The 7199-nt window shown below is 43.6% G+C and overlaps 1 long non-coding RNA gene across 1 annotated transcript in view; it reads right to left on the bottom strand.

Moving 5' to 3' along the window:
- The window catches only part of LOC106319800, a 26970-nt gene that overhangs the window by 12279 nt on the left and 7492 nt on the right, over positions 1-7199 (bottom strand). The window contains exon 2 of the long non-coding RNA XR_001265549.1: positions 5303-5309. This is a non-coding gene — a long non-coding RNA (uncharacterized LOC106319800). The remainder of the gene's footprint in view (positions 1-5302; positions 5310-7199) is intronic.

Below are 7199 nucleotides of genomic sequence, written 5' to 3'. Positions count from 1 at the left end.
TGGCGTTTCTGTATATGTATATGGCCAATACGCCTATCTCTTCTTTATATACTTTGGATTAGCTAGCTTTATATAATCTTTCTTTGCACGTCTTAAATTATATTCTCTAGTCCGAGGATCTTTGCCAAGACAATGATGGTTAAAACCATTCGTACTTTTAACATTCTTTATCCAGCTTATAATATTTCTCCTTTAATATTCGGATTCATGCAATCCGTACCTGGCCACTATTTGATCACCCATGTTTTGGCTCTCGGTCCTTTTTATTTCGTGGAGAAGATCTTATTCTTATATATTCCCAATCCTCTTCTGAGGTTCCATCTTAGACGGCACATGTATGTATGTGGTGGTTTATTCAAAATCTCTTAAGATGGTGTATGTCTGGTTTTATGACCCGTATTCAATCTGAGATGGGAATATCTATGCTCACTTATATGGCCTGATGCATATTATCATTCTATACATGTAAATCATAATGTCTCCAAGCTTATAGACTTTAGAATCTTAGTCTTATAGATAATGGCTTACATGGCCGAACCTTTTATAGGTAATGGCTTACTTGGCCGAACCTTTATAGGTAATAGATTGTGTACGAACAAGCCTGAACTATGCGGTCAAGTCCCGGCCAAGTCACGGCTGAGCCGTTTATTCTTATGGTCTATTCAGCCGGGTAATGACCTCTTTGGTTTGGCGGTTTGTATCATGGCCTCTACGGCCGAGGAATGGTCCTTTATGGCCGAGTAATGACCGANNNTGGTACACGAACTTGTAGTATTGATCATGGGTTTATCCTCTCTCCCCCTCATGACCATACTATAAGGTCGTGGTGCTTGGGACAATTGAGCCTAATGAGTTTCCCTTTGTGTACATGTTTCACAACGTGAGATCTTTTACGGGATAACTCTGTGCCTTTTCAATCTTTGCATCAGGTTTAGACTTTAGTATGGCTAATCCTATCATGCCATATAGTGTGAAATTTCGTGGTGTTATCTCAATATGGTTACCACATCTCTTGCTTCTTATCATACTGATCTTGTACCATAGTTTTAAATCAGTAGAGATCATAGGTTTAGTCTCGACCACTTATAAGGTCTTAGGCGTTTTTCTTCTTAAAATCTAAAGGAACTTGTTTCCTTCCTTACCCATTGTTTCTACTTGGAAACCATACATTATAACTTCAATGGGTCACACATTCTTTTGGGTGTGTATAATGCCTTTTAAGGCAATGCCTTAGCCATAGTTTCTTTACTATGCTTACTATACCCATTCATGATTTCTTACTTGGTTTTATGCCCTTTAGGCAACTCTTTAAAATCATTTATATGTTCAAGTAAGATCAGGCAAGACAATGAATTCAAAACCAATTCCATTGTATATATAAAATCGTGAACCATCAAGTAGGTTAAAAACAAATCACAAAACAAGGACTTTATAATAAAATGTCGAGATCCCTCTTAGTTAAATAGATAAGCCGTCCTGTCCATCTATTGCATTGGACACGGCTGCCTTGGATTCATCTTGATCCATTTCCTCAGGATATTTCATCTCACCGCTTTTCTTTAGTACCTTGTCATTCTCAATGATCGTTAGGCAAGAGATCAGGTCATTGTAAGTGGTAGAACCTCTTTCTATGTAGATATGTTTTGACAACAAATCTTCTGGATGGAATGTGGAGTATGTCTTGAATAGACAATCATTATCTATTACCTCTTCTCCACATAATCTCAGTTAGTACACGACCCTGGACAAGGCAAAGTGAAACTCGGCCACTGTCTCAAAGTCTTGGAATCTGAGACTCATCCATTCATGTTTGACCTTTGGTAATAATACCATAGTGTATCTGGAGTTTAATTTTTTCCAAAGGTCACGAGGATTCTTAATATGTAGATACTGATTTCTTAGTTCCTCAGTGAGATGATGGCGCATTATCGTAATGGCTCTTAACTTTTCACTTTCAGTTGCATAATCACCCTAAATGATACTCCTTCCGAGTCCTCTTGAATTCAGGGTAACTGAAGTGTTCATTTCCCATTCTAGATTCCAGAGATATCTAGGGCAGCATAATCCGAAGGCTCAAATCTCGACATCTGAAATCATTAATAAATTCATGATGTAGAATTCTTGCAACCAATTCAAATAATCAGTGCATATGATTTCATAAGTCTCTCTATGATACTTTGAACCACACAGTCATGTATTGTGATACAGCAATCCTAAAGATTGGTTCATGATGCAATCCGGTTTATGTAACCATCCGGATACTAGGCCACATGACCACTTGAATATGCACTAAGCCACACAGCTTTTAATCAATCAAGGGCATAAGGCAGAAAGTATGAACAATGTATTAGGCCACACGGCCATATACAAAACAGGATCTAGATGCATTCAATCGTATTTCTTAGTTGCATATCTATTAGGTTTTAGAATTAAATAATCTAGCAACCTAACTCTCATTCAATATGTAAATTCTTTAAATCAATCTTTCAAGCTTTAAGTAATGAGAGATTTAAGGTTTCAAGGCCTTTAGGAATTTTAAAATTCGAGATTAGGGTTTTAGTTTAAACAAGATTCAGATTCAAGTCTTAACACAATCCTAATCATAGCTCTAGGCGATCTATCAAACACTCAAGTTTCAAAACAAAATTAAAACCGATTTTCCAAAATTAGGGTTTTAGGGGATTTCGAAAACTTTGATCTTTGATCAAGGGGATTTGATTTGATATTCAAAAACCTTTAAGGTGCTGATTTTAATTGATCAATGGATCAATCTCGTTTTTAGGTTTAGATCGAACTTATAGAGCTTCGATTTACTCATAGGGGATTGATCTATTTAACCTATGGCTTTTAGTTTTAGAGATTATCTTTTATGGTTTCAATCTTTACAAAACAACCAGGTTCGATTCATGTCCTCAGAATTAGGATTACCTTTGTTTTGCAGATTGTAGAAACCGGACCTCCAAGATGAACGGATGAACCTCGGATGCGAGCTGCGACGCGAACGCGAGCTGTCTTCTTCCTATCGGGTCGCAAGATGGGACGGGACGCGAGCTGTCTGGAACGATCTTGCGTCTGGTCACGGATGTGTGCTGAGGTAGTCGGACGCGATCGGGACGCGTCTTCTTCTTTTCTAGTTCACGAGTTGCTGCTTTTGCAAGCAGCTGATCTAATTGCGAGCATGCTGTGATGCGAACGTGGGCTGGCTCTGTTGTGAACAGGAAGCAATATGAGAAGAACCGTGAGCTGTTCAAGCTTGAGGTCGTCGGTTCATGGTCAGTATATGGATCGCGAACAGCTTTGTGTTTGAGATCTTTGCACCAACTCCTCTCAGCCCATGAAATAAAAACAAGGAGTATTAGATTACATGAACACCATAATCTGAACAAGATATCATCAAACAACTAAGGTATGATAAACTTATCTTGCACATGATTTGAATTTGGCTAGAAAATCTTGTTGGTTCGGATTAGGGTTCCAAAAGACCAAGACAGTGCCGCGTATTGTTTCTGCGAGTGTGGGCGCGTCTGAGATCGGATCGACGATGGGTTTGCGCTGATGGATTTGCCTCGTCAAGAGCTTCAAGATGATATGTGGCTCGTTGTCTGGTTCCTCAGGATTTGAGAGATATATCGATTTTAAGTTGCGCCTGGATTAGGGTTTATGTGTGACGGATTTTAGGTTAGGTTGTCTCAGCGTTTTGGAGTCTACCGTGCTGATAACGTGTTGTAAATAGAGAGTTTTAGAGACTGAATATTTCTCTGTTATTATTAATGATCAAGGGGGTTCCTTTATATAAGGATTAAAAGATGAAGATAAATGGAAAGTATCCAAAAACCTAAACTCACTAGGAATAGGAAAAACTACTAATACATAATAATGGAAAGATTACATCTACTAGGAAAAGGAAAGGGTTTCCTTTTCTCCAAGCTTTGTGGCCGCCTCTCTCTCTCCTGAAGTCGGCTCTCTCTCTCCTCTCTCTAGGCTTCGGCCATCTCTCCATCTTCTAGGCATTGGGCCGATCTTGGGCCGGGCCTGGTTAATGGCAATCCACTCCATGATTTATAACATAATCCAATATGAGCTGGTTTTTACGGAGAGCAGCCTATAAAAGTAAACACAAAAGGAGAAAGGAAAAGACAACGATTAGTCGAGCAAACAACAGCTAACTCCCGATATACATTGGCCAGTTAGGAACTTACTTCCACGTCGGCCTGAGCAGATGCGATAAACCCGTCTGGAAAAGCAAGCTCGGAAGTCTCCGGCCTCAAGTGCGCGCCACCACGGATCTGACGCACCAACTCAGCACACGCATCAGGATCCCTAACGAACGGCGAGTCCTTATCATGACAAAAGGCCCAACGCTCAGATGAAGCTAGTAAAAACCTATCGGACGGAGGACTCGACCCTCCCCAAGGCAGCAAGCGAGAGGCCGGCAAAGCTATCTCCTTAAGAGAAAGAGGAGAAGGACACTGCGACCTCTTCTGAATCATTCCGCCAAGTCCGAGAAAATTCCCGTCGGTCGGCTCTTTCCTCTTCGCACCAATCGATCCGACAATGCCCATCTCGGTTGGATCGTTAGAGCCATCTGTCTTGCTAGTCGAATGATCGCCCTCCACCTGATCTTTCTCACCTAAGTCTTTCCCATCCCCGGAACAGACCGCTACCTTTTTAGAAGACTTGTTCTTCTTTTTCTTCTTCTTCTTCAACAAACTAACATTGGGAGCATCGGCCGTCAAACCGTTCGTCCCTTCGGCCACCGTATCCAAAACCGCGACGTCTCTCCCTCCGGTCACTGCCTCCTTGGCAGGAGATCTTTGTGGCTCGGCATCTTCACCCTCAGACGCAGTCATGGAGCTAAAGCTCTCACCTCTTAGCTGAGTGCGTAGGAGCTCTCTGTAGCTCGGATATGCTTTCGGAATGTGCCCCATAAGTGGAAGTTTCATTCTTTTCCCGGTCTTCGTCACGCACGGAACGTCCGGCGACCAATCGACTAGAAAAAAAAAAGGAGAAACGATCAGCGTGAAGAAAGAAGTGATGATTATCTAGTCAATTGAACAAAGCAACAAGAAAGAACCTTTCGCGATGTGCTTCTGTTGGCAACTGATCCTCTGACGATCGAAGCTCACTCACGTCTGCTGACTAAGCACCACCACCTTCAGAACGTCCTTCCAAAAGGTTTCCTGAGGGCCGATGGTGTTCGGTGAGCAGCCGCCAAACAAAAAAAAAACACAAGGTTAAAACTAGATTTGGTACGTCGATCGCTCAGCATAAACTAACTACCGATATCAGGACTCCATAGAACTCGGAAGCTTTCGTTTGGAGGATCTTCAAAGGCAGCATTATTAGCCTTAACGAAAAAGTAGGAGCGCTGCCACAGCTTCGTCCCCGAGGGATGACCAGTCAAGATGTGAAGCCTCGAACACATTTGCACCGTAAATAAACCTTTCGGTTTTGGATAGGTCTGTGTCAACTCCTCAAAAATCTGAACAGTCATATTGACACATCAATCTTTGCTGCCATCACCATCAACGCAACAGGATCGGGAACCACAACCTAGAATCTTTCTGAAAGAATGATTCATAGACGAACTGAAACCCATCGGTGGAGTTCAAAGCCGCTGATCGGGTCGCGGAATAATGAACTCGACGACGTACGCTCCACACTCCTTCATCAGCGAAGACACACTTCTGAAAGTTGACTCAGTAGGCAGAACATCGCCCCAACTCTGTCCCTGCACTACGGACGGTCGAGCAAGCTTCGACGGGAGATCCAAGAGTTGCACAATTGCCCCATCAAGATGATAGGAGAAGGGAGTCAGTCGGCGAATTTTCCCCATCGGGCCGATCGAACGATCGTCGACACCTCTGTCGGGGATCCCGTCGACCGCGGCGGCTCGATCCCACCCAATCTCCTTCGCCGCAGAATCGCCCTCGCTTCTTCTCTCTATCCCGGGATCGTCGTTTGCCCTGGCCAGAACGATCTCTCCTGCACCCTCAACAACGCAATCACCATCTACATCTTCCTGAGGCAGCTCCCTAGAATCTGAATCACGCAGGAGGCTTTGGTGAGACCTAGTCGCCGACGCTAACAGTTGGGTACCGACCGATCGATCTATCGGAAGACTCGAACCGCTTACTGCTCCTTTCCCTTTCCGGAACTTCGAATCCGATCTCAGAGGCGGGGGAGCAACTTGATCAATCGATCGATCAGACGATGGCGAAAGCTCCTCTCGCGCGACCATCGGAACAATGAAGAAATCATGGCGGCAGACCGGAAAATAATAGGGGGAAAGGAAAAAGGGAGAATTCCGGCGAAGAGCAAAAGGAAAGGAAGAGAGAAAGAAAGTACCTTGTAGATCTGAGAAGAAGTGAAGAAATGAAGGATGAAGCACCCATTTATAGCAAAGAAATATAATGCATTTATTGGGCCTATTAAACCTACGTCGGGACTTCATTCTCCGCGCCACTAGGGTCGTCACCTCCGAGTCAAATCAAACTATTCGAGCGACGGGAGCCAACATTTGTCGTCTTGTGCCAAACGCCCAGGAAAACAGCGACCCCGGAATCTCATAAAGTCGATCGACGATGGGTATTTCTCAGGAAGTCGAATACATTCGATAATCAATGTTGCTTCGGTCGGTCGGTCGCCACAGCTCGATGTACAAGGAAGAGCGAGATGATCGATCGATTTAGTAACAAGTCACAAACCGATCGACCGATTGACCGTGAGTGGTCGGTCAAAGCAAGCGCGTAAAGGAACACAACATCACGATTGATCGATCGATTTAGTAACAAGTCGCAGACCGATCGACCGATTGACCGTGAGTGGTCGGTCAAAGCAAGCGCGTAAAGGAACACAACATCACGATTGATCGATCGATTTAGTAACAAGTCGCAGACCGATCGACCGATTGACCATGAATGGCCAGTCAAAGCAAGCCTAATCCCATTATTCTTAAAACCAATTCCTGCAATCCTAATACGAAGAAACGCGATCCTTCGTAAGAGGACTGGGGGTGGGCTTATTGTTGGAGAGGAACTTAACATTCCCCGCAAGGCCCATCAAACAATGGTATTTGGCCTGTTAATGTCGACAATCCAGTCAAGACCGGTTTAGCTGACGGATCGATCGGCCAGAACATTCGATCGATCGGTTCGACCCATTATTCGATTAAGTCGTTTATTCGACGTCAGCCCGAC

Source organism: Brassica oleracea, unplaced genomic scaffold (assembly GCF_000695525.1).
Source record: "Brassica oleracea var. oleracea cultivar TO1000 unplaced genomic scaffold, BOL UnpScaffold00616, whole genome shotgun sequence".
Classification (NCBI taxonomy): Eukaryota; Viridiplantae; Streptophyta; class Magnoliopsida; order Brassicales; family Brassicaceae; genus Brassica; species Brassica oleracea.
The sequence above is the reverse complement of the archived record's forward strand: the minus strand, read 5'-3'. Positions and strand labels throughout refer to the sequence as shown.